The sequence below is a fragment of the Leuciscus leuciscus genome (assembly GCF_965113295.1).
Source record: "Leuciscus leuciscus genome assembly, chromosome: 14".
Classification (NCBI taxonomy): Eukaryota; Metazoa; Chordata; class Actinopteri; order Cypriniformes; family Leuciscidae; genus Leuciscus; species Leuciscus leuciscus.
In genome coordinates this window covers 9,477,022-9,492,011 of record NC_138738.1, presented here as the reverse complement: position 1 = coordinate 9,492,011, position 14,990 = coordinate 9,477,022, and the positions used below count along the sequence as shown (strand labels likewise).

Sequence of the window (14,990 nt, the reverse complement as noted above, 5' to 3'; positions counted from 1 at the left end):
TTGCTTTAGAACTGTTAACCAGTAAAAGTGGCTGTTAACCCCAGAGTTTAGCAAAATAACAAACACCTCCAAAGAAAAAATGAGGAGGCAAAAATGAACAAAAAATGTTTTTCACTGCATATGAAAACTTTGCTGAGACAGTAAATGCTGGACATATGTAAAGAAAACAGCTTGTGTTAACCTCTGAGGGTCCGGTTTTGTGTACAACAAGGCAGGCCTGACTATGAAAAATGAGACTTGGACTAATCTGGCCTTTAATTGGTGGGAGATGTGCGTACAGGTGAAACTGTGTCCCAGAGGCCATTGCGAAGTAGAGGAGGCTGTTTACACAGCGTTAAGAGGTCTGGAGATTGGGCTCCTCAGACACGGCACACAGAAAAGACTGCTAATAGATTAGCGCATAGCACTGTCGTGGACTAAGCACATCTTCTTGTTCTCCACAGAGCTGGAGGGCTTTTTCTTAAATGTCACAGTTATTAGATTGACTTTTTTTTTTTGGCAGGATGGTCCTAAGGGCTTCCTGGGAAGGTTTAAAAGTTGTCAAGGTTTTATGAGAAAGTTTAAGGAAAAAAAATATATCCGGATACACCACTATACTGCTTTACCAATCGCTTATTTTAATCCAGTCCCCATCCATCGCTGTCTCCTTTTAGTTAAAAATGACAAAGTAGGCTGTGAGAATGATCCTTAAAGAAACAGTACACATCAAAATAAAAATGATGTTATTTATTCACTCTTATTTACAGTACGTGTCATTCCAAACCCATTTGAGTCCTTTCTGGGCAACATTTAAAGAGATATACTGCTGCTCAAAAGTTTGGGGGTTTACGGAAATGCTTTTGAAAGAATTCTCTTATGCATACTAAGGCTGCATTTATTTGATGAAAACACAGTAAAACAGTAATATTGTTCAATATTATTACAATTTCAAATAACCATTTTCTATTTTAATATATTTTAAAATGCAATTTTCTAACTTTTGAATGGTAGTGTACATTCAATAATGAATACATTTAAAACCATTCTTGCAAAAGTTAAATTTTCACAGTGTTTTAGAGGCAACACAAGTGCAATCCAATCTATAATAAAGACAATACTAAACTAACAGAATATGGAAATAGAAACAGAAATAATTGTTTATAAAATACCACTGACAAAATTAATTACTCTTTGTAGTTAAACAATTTGGGTGAACTATTCCTTTAATATCCTAACTAAAAATACATGTGAAAAGTGAAACAGTGTTAGTCTCCATTCACTGTCAGTGTCACCTAATTAAAATTCATACGCTACAGGAATGCTCCTTCACTGGCATGAGAATGTGAGTACTGAAGATCAGGACTGTTTGTATTAATTGAGTTCTTCTTTCTCTTGCTAATTCTGCCTTCTTTTGTTCGTTTTCTAGATTGGACATTTATCTGCAATGCAAAAGAGGGCCGGTCAGCTTCCTGTTAAGTATCTAATTGATGCAATTTCCAAAAAGCCTCTTCACATGGAAAACAGGCGCTCGTAGAATCACGGCCTCTTGGAAACACGCTCGCTGTTTAGATTTCTAAACTAATTCATGTAGAATACATAAATAAATCAATGTTATATACCCACTTCAAACCATTACTACTCCCTCCCATGGCTGCACTTTTCTACCAATCTATTAATATTAATGACAACACTAAACATATCAAATTGCTGTGCTCAAACCATGTAAGGCTTGGTGAATGATTGCAGTAGATAAGCAGTGTCTTAAAAAAAAAAAAAAAAAAACACTGACTGGTAACGGTTATGGTTGACAAGCATTCTGTCTAGCGAGTATAATAAAAAACGATTGAGGGGGGTGCATGAAGGTATGAAGGGAGAGTGTTTGCATGTGTGTGTTTGTGCATTTGTTTCCATGTGGAAGGCGGGAGGTGGGGGTGCATGACTGTTGATGGATGGACGAGAGCGATGGAGAGAAAAGAGAGAGATGATGAAGGAGGTATAGGGAGAGTAAACAGGGCGCTGTGTGGAGCCTGGTACGGATGTGTGACCCCGGGCCTGGGGGTCGTCTCAGCTATGCGGCTCTGACAGCCTCAGTTTGCAGTTTGTTTGGATTCCGAAGCTCCGCCTCAGGAGCAGCTTAACAACAGATGGCAAGAGAGGGGATCCATTCATAGAGCCGGACACAAGGAGACATACGCAAACATACACAAGGTGATGTATGCCGAGATCTGTGCATTGGCTTGTTTTCTCTCTGCCTTAAATGAAGACACACATAGAAATGTGCAAAATGACAATAGACTAGTTGATGAGTTGTCTGAATCTCTGGGGTCCAGAGATACCCAGGTGACTGCAAAAGGGTGCTAGGGTTCATAGAAATAATACAAAACAAAATAAAATTGGGTTACACTTTATTTGAAGGTGTCTTTGTTACACTGTAATTATATATTTAAGTACTGAGTAATATTAAGTAACTAAATGTACTTAATATAGGGTTAGGATTAGGGTTTGGTTTAGGGTTAGTTGCATGTAATTATGCATAATTTATAGTTATTACTATAGTAACTACATGTAACATGTAACAAAGACACTGTAAAATAAAGTGTTACCTAAAATTTTATTATTTATTTTATTATATTATTCATTTTATTTTATAAAATAACAAATGAATAATAAAATCCAAGTATATAAATGATGTTGAGTGTTGATGAGTGTTGGATGACTACAAAGCCCAAAAACGTTAAAAACACAATATCTATATGTAAAAACAAGGAGAATTAATGCTAATAATTAAACAAATAATAATAAAAACTCTAATAGCAGCCAATACCTGATATCGCACCAATACATGTTGCATCCCTAAAATTAAGCTAAAAAAATTTAAGTAAAAAAAAAAAAAGATGACAGGAAATTAACTAATTGAATTCACTAACCCATTAGTTGGTTATTGGATGACTAGTTGACCATCCTGATCAATCCCTAACACACAAAAGCACAAGCATGCACTGAAACAGTCGCATAGACACACGCTCCCTATCATTTAATTTAAATTCCCCTTGTCATTTAATACACACCTCAATCCAGCATCCGACGCCAGATTCCGTCTATCAAGACAGTTATTGAATTACGATTGTGTTTATTGCCCCTTTAGTGTGATGTATACCCATAAACATCCTTCTAGCATACAAGAAAAGCCATCTGCAAAATATTGTCTCCTCATCTCCAAGCTCTCTTCCATGTCAATTATGTCTTTAGACTTCACAGTCTCGCGGTGATGGAGTGGCCGTAAAACCCACTCACATTAATACTCCATTGTGCATCTGCTGCTAACGGTAATTAAAGAACTAAATGACTCATAAGAATAGATGAATTAACCACAAGTAGAAAAAAATGAGAATGGAACGAGAGGCGCGGGGGAACCTGCCACATAGAAATATGTGCCGTTAAGAGTGCAGTTCGGTACTATAAGGAATGATGATGCCACCTTCTTAGTGGTGAGGTGTCTGTGTGACACTGACTTTTGCCACCATTGACTGAGACATAAAGATGGCAAGACATGATTGGGAGAAACAAGCCAGTAGAAAGCAATGCAGGTCATTATGTTAGAGAATGGCTGTGTCCAAAATCGCAATCTCTCTCACTCTCAGAAAAAAAAGGTATAAAAGCTGTCACTGGGGCAGTATCTTTTCAAAAGATACCCTTTTGTACCTAAAGGGTACCCTAAATGTACATATTAGTACCTAAAAGGAACAAAAGTGTACCTTTTAAAAAGGTACTGCCCCAGTGATATTTTTTCCTCTGAAAGTGTAGGTAATCCGGACGTACTACATTCGCCAAGGTTATCACGTGACGTACCAGCGTCACTTCACTCCCATTCACAAATCCTTTCCCGAGGCCTCATGGGACAGTAAAGTGTCCATCACTTCCGAATCTCGCCGGTAGTAGGTCATCCGGATACGTTTGTCTACTCTTTTATGAGTTCTGTGAATTCAGACATACTTCTTTTGTCACATACTGTTTTTCGACTACTATATAGGCTAAACATTCAAATGATATCACTACACCATTTTCAGGGGGGAAAAAAACATCCAGAAACCACGGAAGACAGTACAACATATTGAATACACTCGTATCTATGGTTCCATCAAGAACCTTTAACATTGATGGAACCATTCCATTGCATGAAAGGTTCTTTATACGGAAAAATAATAATAAAATAAATAAATAAAAAGTGTACTGAAAGGTTCTTTGTGGAACCCAAAATGGTTCTAATATGGCATTGCTGCGGAAAATCCCCTTTTGAAACCTTTAGATTTAAGAATGCAGAGTCTGGTTTTTAAATGACAGATTATTTATCAGTACCATTTCCAGTCTCATTTTCATTACCATCAAATTAAATGCACTTCAAAACAATCAGAATGCAGATTATATATAAATATATATAAATATATATTACATATAAAAAATAATGCAGATAAACTCCATCTTACATTTGTCAGTGTTTTCAGATCAGTGTGGAGAGAGCGCGTGCGCATGGCTGCAAGATTGCAAAGATTTAGTAAAGAAATGGCAACCAGCACGTAGTAGAGACTTAATAAAAACATTCTGTAATATTTTGTCTCCTCTCTTTTTGGGCAAAAAAGATTTTATTTTTTTCGTCAACGATATTGCATGTGTATATAGGGTACGTTTACACAACAAACGATATGCTTAAAATGGAGAAGATTTTCCTTTGAGTTTTCTGAGTACAGGCCTATTTTGCCATTCCGAAAAAAAAAAAAAAAATAAATAAATAAAAAAAAATGTATTCTGCTGCCAGGCCATTAGATGGCGATGAAACACTATACACATAATACAATGCGTTTTTGTTGTTTACACAGAGACCGTTTTCAAAAACTTTTGAACTCGTTTTCAAAAGTTTGCGTTTTCAGGCACCCAAAACGCTGTTGTCGTGTAAACGAACAACCAAAATGCATAAAAAGTTTTCTGTTTTTAGTTGAAAACGGTGTTCTGTAAACAGCCCTATAGTCACAGTTATCGTTTAATGGTGTTGGTGTTCTCATCATCATCTCATTTTAGTCATGGAAAAAACGGTCATGGTTGTCGATGAATGTCACAGATTTTGTTTAACGAAATTAACAGTAATGCCAGGAATAATCACAGTTTTAAAACTCACTAATATTTCCAGGTTTTCCATCAGCGTGGGAACCTTGAGGATGTCAGTTGTGATGGGTTGCTGGGAAGGCTGATGAAGGTGATGGAAGGGAACGTAAGAAGTAAGCTGAGGTTACATCTCCATCACAGACAAACACATACACAATGCCATCTGACAAATTTTCTTTTAGAGGATGTAATGCTCAGGTAAACCTGTCACTCCTTGCTCCAGTAATCCATTTGTCAACATGGAAAACGGTCAGAACATGCAAACAGTGCTGGGGATTTAGAGAGAATGTGGAATATAAGAACTTATTCTTTTTCTGTTGTTGCATTTATGCTCACGATGTTGCATCAGTTTGTATGGTGCATGAGAGAGGAGAATAAGAGGGTGCGAGAGGTGCTTGCAAACACAGCGATGGCTGACTCAGATTAGTATTTAGATTTTAGTGCCTTAATTTTAGATTTTTTAAATCAAAAACGGGTTTGGGGTTTTATATCAAGCAATGTCTGTCTCGTTGTCATTACAGTAGTGTGTCAAAGTGAAAGTGGTGGGCTGCTGTTACAAAAAGCTGCAAATCTCTAAAACAAAGGGAATCTGCATGCAATGCATAAACTAGTTTGTGGCAAAATTGGCAGATTGTTCAAAAGAATGGTCATGAGCATGGACTAGTTGGCCAGATTTTAAACCAGCTTGAAGTCTACCGGAGGTCAAAAATCAACACAAATTCAAAATTGAATCAAATCCAATACTGAATGACTGGATATTACTCCAAAGAAAACGAATATTTATCTTCATAGCCTTCACCAAAATGTAATAACTCACTTCTGCAGTGTCTTTCATTTTCAGCAATCCTCAACCTGCAATTTTTTTCAAAAAGCTGACCTGGAGTGCTGAAGAACTCAGAAAAACAAATACACTTTTTGAACAAATACTCTAAATAAGAAAAAAGGTCAAATTAAAATTGCATAAATAAATACATTTGAACACTTTTTATAATTTCCCACAGGATATCCAACTTAGAGTCAAGTACTTATCTGTCCAAAAGGCCAATTTCTGTAACTGACAAAGATGCACACAGGCACGATAATTCACAGGCCCCTCTGCCAAATCTCTGTGGTATCGTTTTCATAGACTCATCTCACCTGAAGTCAGCTTTATCAATGTGTGTGTGTGCTGCTCTTGGTTGAAGACGACACAAAGGGTCAGCTCCTGGTGTCATTAGGCAGTGAGCCCGGAGAGAAAGCTCTTGATATATCACAGTGCGATTGGCCACGGTCTGGGATTGAGTTGCTGAGAGAGGGAGCAGCTTCATGGGAATTACAGACTCGGCTCAAGTCATTCCAACTTGGGTAATGTTATCCCAGAGAGAGAGAGAGGGGGAGAGAAGGGAGGGAAAGAACGAGATTGCTTTTGTCATAAAAAAAGAGATGCTGAAGGTGTCTACTGCTTTGGGATGGACTGCAGAATTGTCTAAAAAAAGTAAGAAATTACAACAAAAACAGATTTTTCAGATAAAAAACAAACAAAACTGTGCTCAGAAGTCATCTTTTTTTCCCCTCAAGCATAAAGTTTCCTGTTATGGTTTATGTAAGTGTCAATTTTGTCTCAGTTGTTTCTATAAAAAGTCTTTAGAACAAAATAAAAATGGATGCAAATGAGACATGCAGTAAACACTGTTATGAAATTAGCTTAAATATACATAGCCAAGACAATTTTTTCTTGGAGTTGGAACAATTTGATGAGAACTTATTTACACTACCGTTCAAAAGTTTGGGGTCAGTAATTTTTTTTTTATTATTGTTTTTAATCTCATGCTCACGAAAGCAGCATTTATTTAATCAAAAGTTCAGAAAAACAGTAATATTGTGAAATGTTATTACAATTTCAAATTATTGTTTTCTATTTTAATATATTTCTTGTAATTTATTCCTGTGATGGCAAAGCTGAATTTTCAGCATCATTACTCAAGTCTTCAGCGTCACATGATCCCTCAGAAATCATTCTAATTGGCTGATTTGCTGCTCAAGAAACATTTCTTATAATTATTATCAATGTTGAAAACAGTAGTGCTGCCTAATATTTTTGTGGAAACCATTATACATTTTTCTCAGGATTCACTGATGAATAGAAAGTTCAAAAGAGCAGCATTGATTTGAAATAGAAATCTTTTGTAACAAAGTAAAAGTATTTACTGTCACTTTTGAACAAATTTAATGCAGCCTTGAATTAAAGTATTATTCAAAAAAAATCTTTCTGACCCCAAACTTTTGAATGGTAGTGCATTTTCAATAATTTTACTACTAATACAGACTTTGTCTCAAACTGTGCTTTGATTTGCAAAACGACTCAGCATGAGCGTAAATTGACATTGTGATTTATACTTGAATTAAACAGAACAGAACAGAACTGTTTTGAGGGTAAAAAACTTTTTTTTCCGGTAAAAAGTTACTGGAAGTATTTTGGTGATGCTTATTTTAAGAGACATTTAGCAGGCATCAGAAAGTGACTAACAAAAAGCTTGTCAGCATCAGGTCGACGTCAAAATTCCCTCAGCCCTAGACGATCACACCTTCAGAGCTGAAGGCGAGTTATGCGGCGGACTGAAAGCGTTACAGCAGATGTGTGATAAAAATACGAAACTGTCAGATCAAGGAAGAAATTTGTGCCACCTCTCAGAAGACTGGAAGTAACGTTTGTGGTTTGATTGTGTGCGATTAACACCAAGCTGTGCATCGCTATTTGGTCTATAGGCACACTTCTGCTCAGCTTATAGGGTTGGGAACCGAGAACCGGTTCTTATCCAGAACCGGTAGTGTTTTTGAAAAAATACCGGAACCGTGCGAAATTCCTAAGTTTCGGTTCCGAAAACGGTTCTGGTGCGCTGTGTGGGCGAAGTGCTGGGAGCTTATCCTTTAATAGCGACGTCTCACCTCATATTAAAATAGTAAGCTAAGGAATGCACTGAAAAGCCTCGCGCTACTCAAATACGTTTTGCGACAGATATCAACGCAGAGAGAGAGAGAGAGAGAGAGAGAGAGAGAGAGAGAGAGAGAGTATTAAAGACAGTAGAGCTGCACGATTAATCTTTAAAAGATATCGATTCAAACACCCACGCGATCTTATATTCCTAAATTACAAAAACCTCACCCCTGAACAATCAAATCTGTTTGCGCTGTCGCTGACCCAGAGAGAGCAGTTGTCAATATGAAACAGCTTTACAATCACAGTAGGCCTATCGATATTTAAAATATTCAAATGATCACAGAAGTACTGAGATAAAAGTTTATAATTCGAGTATAAACACTGATGTCTACGTAGTGCAGCAGATTAATGGCATATTTCAAGAGAATCGTTCAAATTGGTATAGAAGCATGAAATTTGGCACAGATACTCTCTAAGGGTCACTTTTTGGGAAAAAGGCGTTGGCCACCGAAAAATTCAACATGGCGGCCATTTTTTCAAGATGGCCGCTATTTCTGTAAAATGCTCATTATGTCAATTGTTAAAACAGTGATGTAGGCATAACATTTTGTGAAAATACTCTCTTCAGAATGTTTTTTTGGAAAACGGTGCTTGTCCCTCAAAAATTCAAGATGGCTACCAGTTTTCAAGATGGCCGCCATTTCTCTTGAATCCTTACATCTTTTTTTCAAATGGTGCTGCTATCATGAAATTTGGTACAAATATTCTTCAAGGAACATTATCATGGAAAAAGGTGTGTGCCGCTCAAATTCAAGATGGTGACCATTTTCAAGATGGCCACCATTTCTGTCAGAGCTCAATTTAATGTGTTAAGGAAGGTTTTGTTTAATAGAGTGAACGTCATTACACAACAAGGGCACACTGGTGACTTAACTGCTGTGGAACTCAGCATGGGGTTCAGTGTCAGCTGATCTAGTTTTACTTACACTGTAGTTCTTGACTAGTAGTAATAGTATAGCTAAGTTTAGTGTCCCAAATGCTGTCTACCAGCCCCTCATCAATTAGCTAGTAATAGATGTAGTTAGATAGCCGCACCTGAATTGACAGGTTGTGCCAGCGCGGGAGAGCCGAGCCAAGGGTAAGCGGGGCAATACATGACTTGTTCATGTATGCTTACCTGGAAGGTGTACAGATCACACGGGACTTAAATGGCACTGGATGAATGATCGGGCTAGGTGTAGGTGACCCGTACCTAGTTGTATCCCATACCTGAATGTGTACTATGTCTATGATTGAGGTGGTAAAAGGATAACCCCTCGGCCTTAATCAGACAACAAACCCCCAAAATGGCAAATGAAAATCCCATGTCAGCCAAGAGGCCAACTGATTGGAAGAAATGTTGTCTTTGTCAGACAGACACAAAAGAACCCCTCCAATCACCACCTACCCATCATGTTTCTCAAAATGATGGCTATAAAATGATTGCCACCAACATTCCACTCTTACACAAGATGAACAAAATGCCAATGACCCTGGACCTGGAATGACTGGATGAAGGTGGTGGTACAGAAGCTTTGAGAAGGAACCAAGCGAAGTATCACTACAATTGTCGACTTCGGTTCAACAACACAAAGTTACTTCGTGCCCAGAAGCAACAATCCGATGCTCAATGTAGTGAGATAGATGAAGGCCAAACAAAGCATCGCAGAACCATGATGCAGAAAAGTCTAGATGATCAGGTTTGCTTTCTTTGTGATAACATATCTCCTGAATCTGACCTATGTCAGGTAATGACACTGCAACTGAATGACAGACTACATGAATGTGCACAAACACTGAATGATGCTAAATTATTGTCTCAACTAAGTGGTGCTGATGCCATTGCACAGGAGCTGAAATACCATCAGTTGCGTCTCATTCATCTTTACAACAGAGAGAAACCTCAGAAGGCTTGAGAAAGAGTCACAGAGTGAAACGATTCAACCAGCCATCTTTCCTATGGCTCTTTCTGAACTGGTCACCTATATTGTTGAAACCAGTCTCAATTCTGATGGTCCTTCCGCCTTCCGTCTCACAGATACAGTGGGGAGAACAAGTATTTGATACACTGCTGATTTTGCAGGTTTTCCCACTTACAAAGCATGTAGAAGTCTGTAATTTTTATCATATGTATTCTTCAACTGTGAGTGACGGAATCTACAACAAAAATCCAGAAAATCACATTGTATGATTTAAGTAATTAATTTGCATTTTATTGCAAGACATAAGTATTTGATACATCAGAAAAGCAGAACTTAATATTTGGTACAGAAACCTTTGTTTGCAATTACAGAGATCATTCGTTTCCTGTAGTTCTTGACCAGGTTTGCACACGCTGCAGCAGGGATTTTGGCACACTCCTCCAGACCTTCTCCAGATCCTTCAGGTTTCGGGGCTGTCGCTGGGCAATACAGACTTTCAGCTCCCTCCAAAGATTTTTTATTGGGTTCAGGTCTGGAGACTGGCTAGGCCACTCCAGGACCTTGAGATGCTTCTTACAGAGGCACTCCTTAGTTGCCTTGGCTGTGTGTTTCAGGTTGTTGTCATGCTGGAAGACCCAGACACAACCTATCTTCAATGCTCTTACTGAGGGAAGGAGGTTGTTGGCCAAGATCTCGCGATACATGGCCCCATCCATCCTCCCCTCAATACGGTGCAGTCGTCCTGTCCCCTTTGCAGAAAAGTATCCCCAAAGAATGATGTTTCCACCTCCATGCTTCACGGTTGGGATGGTGTTCTTGGGGTTGTACTCATCCTCCTTCTTCCTCCAAACACGGCAAGTGGAGTTTAGACCAAAAAGCTCTATTTTTGTCTCATCAGACCACATGACCTTCTCCCATTCCTCCTCTGGATCATCCAGATGGTCATTGGCAAACTTCAGATGGGCCTGGACATGCACTGGCTTGAGCAGGGGGACCTTGTGTGCGCTGTAGGATTTTAATCCATGATGGCATAGTGTGTTACTAATGGTTTTCTTAGAGACTGTGGTCCCAGCTCTCTTCAGGTCATTGACCTGCCGTGTAGTTCTGGGCTGATCCCTCACCTTCCTCATGATCATTGATGCCCCACGAGGTGAGATCTTGCATGGTGCCCCAGACCGAGGGAGATTGACCGTCATCTTGAACTTCTTCCATTTTCTAATAATTGTGCCAACAGTTGTTGCCTTCTCACCAAGCTGCTTGCCTATTGTCCTGTAGCCCATTACACAGCTCTCTGGTCTTGGCCATTGTGGAGAGGTTGGAGTCTGTTTGATTGAGTGTGTGGACAGGTGTCTTTTATACAGGTAACAAGTTCAAACAGGTGCAGTTAATACAGGTAATGAGTGGAGAACAGGAGGGCTTCTTAAAGAAAAACTAACAGGTCTGTGAGAGCCGGAATTCTTACTGGTTGGTAGGTGATCAAATACTTATGTCATGCAATAAAATGCAAATTAATTATTTAAAAATCATACAATGTGATTTTCTGGATTTTTGTTTTAGATTCCGTCTCTCACAGTTTCAGTGTACCTATGATAAAAATTACAGACCTCTACATGCTTTGTAAGTAGGAAAACCTTCAAAATCAGCAGTGTATCAAATACTTGTTCTCCCCACTGTATGTGCAACCTGTACCAGCAGCGTATCCTTTTTCTAACAGTGGCACTTCCTCTCTGTGGACTACACCTTGCCGTGGTGGAGAGGCTTGTGTACTCCAATGAACCTGAGACCTATGACGGTGGGGATTTTATATCCCTGGCTAGTTTAACTAAGCTGGACAGGTCAAAGGAGAGGAGGCAGACAAAGCAGACATTATGACTATTTGACAGAAATGGTGGCCATCTTGAAAATGGTGTCCATCCTGAATTTTTGAGTGGCACATACCTTTTTCCAAAAGAGTGTTCCTTGAAGAGTATTTCTGCCTAATTTTATGCTTGCATCACCATTTGAACACTTGAAATAATTAATATTCGACAGGAACGGTGGCCATCTTTAAAATTGGCGGCCATCTTGAATTTTTGAGGGACAAGCATCTTTTTCTATTAACATGTCCTTTAGAGAGTATTTGTATAAAATTTTATGCTTGGATCACTGTTTGAATAATTGATATAATAAGCATTGAATAGCAATGGCGGCCATTTTGAAAAATGGCCGCCATATTGAATTTTTGAGTGGCCAACGCCTTTTTCCAAAATAGTGGCCCTTAGAGAGTATCTGTGCCAAATTTCATGCTTCTATACCAAAGTGAACGATTTTTTTACTAATCTGCTGCACTAACGGTAGCAACCAAACTAGAGTAAATCACCTTTTGAAAGTCGCTGCCTTCAAATAACGAGTGTATCGATTACATCTGATGCTTCAAAACATTCATAAAGACGCAGTCCGTAACTTTTTTGTGTTCAGAATTTACAAAATATATACAATGAGCGAGTGCATCATGAACTTATCCTGAATTACTACGTTAAGCCTGCAATAAGCGTTTATAATCGGACTATACTTTAGACTGACTGGTGGATCGCAGCCGCTGCTGAGTAGCCCAGTGCCTGTGTGACTCGTCATAGACATAAATAGAGAGAAGTAGCTCCGGCAACAATGTTCTTCCGCAAGACGCATGCAGTTCTGTTTATTAACTGCTAGAGCGCTGATTTATCCAGTAATGAAACAAGTAAAGTCTTTATGAATCAATCATTCAAAACGATTTAAAAAATAATCTGTTCTACACACATCTTACATGGGTGTTCAAGCATATTCTACCCCTTCTGAGAGGGTATTCTCCACTGCTGGAGATTAATAAGCTATTGGAGAGGTCCCAAATTATTCTAGAGAATGCAGAAATTTGTATTTTCCTTCAGAAAAACGAATCTTTTTTTGCAAAAAATTCTTAACAATATGTTACATTTGTTGACATTACCAGTCTGTTAAACTCATTTGACAAGTATAAGAAATAAACACAAAAAGGATTGTGGATTTTTCCCTTACTACAATTTTTTATTAGTTGTTTTAATATTTTTTATTGAATCGGAACTGGAATCGTTTGGCGGAACTGGAATCGGAACCGGAAAATTTCTTACGATTCCCAACCCTACTTATATATTAGATCTCCCCCAAAAACCTTTAAATGGCAAAGCATCCACTTGAACCAGTTTGGTAAACCCCATTTAAAACTCAAACGACAGCGGAGCCCCTAAACAACAAGCTCGGCAGGAACCAAGGGCACATGAGCTATATAGTGAAGTGACAGACTGCTGTTCAACTCCATTAGCTGCTATGTGAGAGAGGAAGCTTCGCATAAGCACACGACCTGTGAAGAATCCGAGATGTCTTTAAATCCAGGGGACGGGATTGCCGCATTAATTCTGAGAGGACCGTAATCTCTCAAGCAAATCAAATTACACTCATTAACTGAGCAAGAAAACTGCCTATGTAATAAGTGAGTATTAAAAAAAGTATTTATTACCAATAATCACCCATTTAATATGGAGCAAAGCCCACAACGAGTTTAATTTTTTGCTGATTAGGTGCAAAAATGAGAAACCGGAAAGGGCGTAAGCGCACACGAGGTGCTCGCGATGGGGTGCGTGTATGCGGTCAGGCAGAGTTTCTGGCAAGCCAACGCGGTGATTAAGGTTAAAGAATAGGGGCTATTTAAGCTTTAAGGTCTTTGTGCGGGCAAGCGTGGCGCAGCTAAAACACAGCCAACACGCCGCTGTCTCGTTAACGCGGCATAAAAGTGACTCTCTTCCTTTAATGGTCGCTGGCATCCAGGGCTAATTTCCTTCAAAATAAAACCTTTTTAATTACATCAAAAATGTTAATGGAAAAATATATCAAAAGAAAGATAAATAGGATTCAGGCGCATAAAATCAATTAATGCGAGAGGTCAGCGTCTCATTCATTTGTGAGATTAACATAATTACCTATTTTTCTGCTCGTCATTTACTGCTTGATTCATTCGGGACGCACCACTGTCCCTCGATCCCCATGGAACAAACACAGGGACTGTTGGCCTAAATTAAATATCTCCATCTATACACAATGTCCACGTTATAGCCACAGGCGCCAATTAATTGACTTTATTACGGCGAGCACTTATATTGTGCATCATCTCAGTGGCTGTGAAAAGCACCACAAGATTTCATTGCTGGTGTGAAATATGAAGTTCTCTGGGTTTTCTGCTCAACAAAAGGTGTGTGTTCATTAACAGATGAGAGAAGTTCTTTTTGAAATGTGAGACGATTCGATTAAACAATGAAAGAAGCAGGTAAAAAAAACGATACAAAAAGCAAAATTAATTTAAAGCTGAACATGAATTAAAAAGTGTAAATGTGCATTATAAATGTTGGAGCTGTGGCTTAGTGGTAAGTGCACAGTCCCACTGAGCAGTGGAGCTCATGCAGACTACAAATTCAAATCTGACTCACATCCCTTCTTAACATTAATTAGTCTCTTAAAAAGGGATGGTTCATGCAAAATTTTTAAGTCTGTCATCATTTACTCATCCTCATGTCGTTCCAAACACAACATTCATCTTCGTAACACAAATGAAGATATTTTAATGAAATCTGAGAGCTTTCCGTCCCTCCATTGACATCTACGCAACTGCCACTTTGTAGCTTTAAGAAGTTTATAAAGAGATCGTAAAACTAATCCATATGAATTAAGTCCATAAGGTTTAGTCCAAATTTTCTAAAGAGACACAAACGGATTTACAGATTGAATTTAGTTATTTTTTATCACATATAAACATTTATCAACACATTATTTGTGGTAAACGGAAGCTCAAGCATATTTTCTTGATGTGCGAGAACCAATGAGGTTCATTCTCGTGTTACGCAGCACGTTTGATCTTCAGCAAGAACCAATGAGGTTCACTCTCGTGTTACACAGCACGTTTGATCTTCAGCAAGAACCAATGAGGTTCG

General features: G+C 38.5%; 1 protein-coding gene and 1 long non-coding RNA gene across 9 annotated transcripts in view; one reads left to right on the top strand and one right to left on the bottom strand.

Moving 5' to 3' along the window:
- foxp1b (forkhead box P1b) overlaps positions 1-14,990 on the bottom strand; it is a 195,197-nt gene that overhangs the window by 71,193 nt on the left and 109,014 nt on the right. The window lies entirely within an intron of this gene.
- The window catches only part of LOC309474741, a 54,037-nt gene continuing 51,397 nt past the window's right edge, over positions 12,351-14,990 (top strand). The window contains exon 1 of the long non-coding RNA XR_014197410.1: positions 12,351-14,883. This is a non-coding gene — a long non-coding RNA (uncharacterized lncRNA). The remainder of the gene's footprint in view (positions 14,884-14,990) is intronic.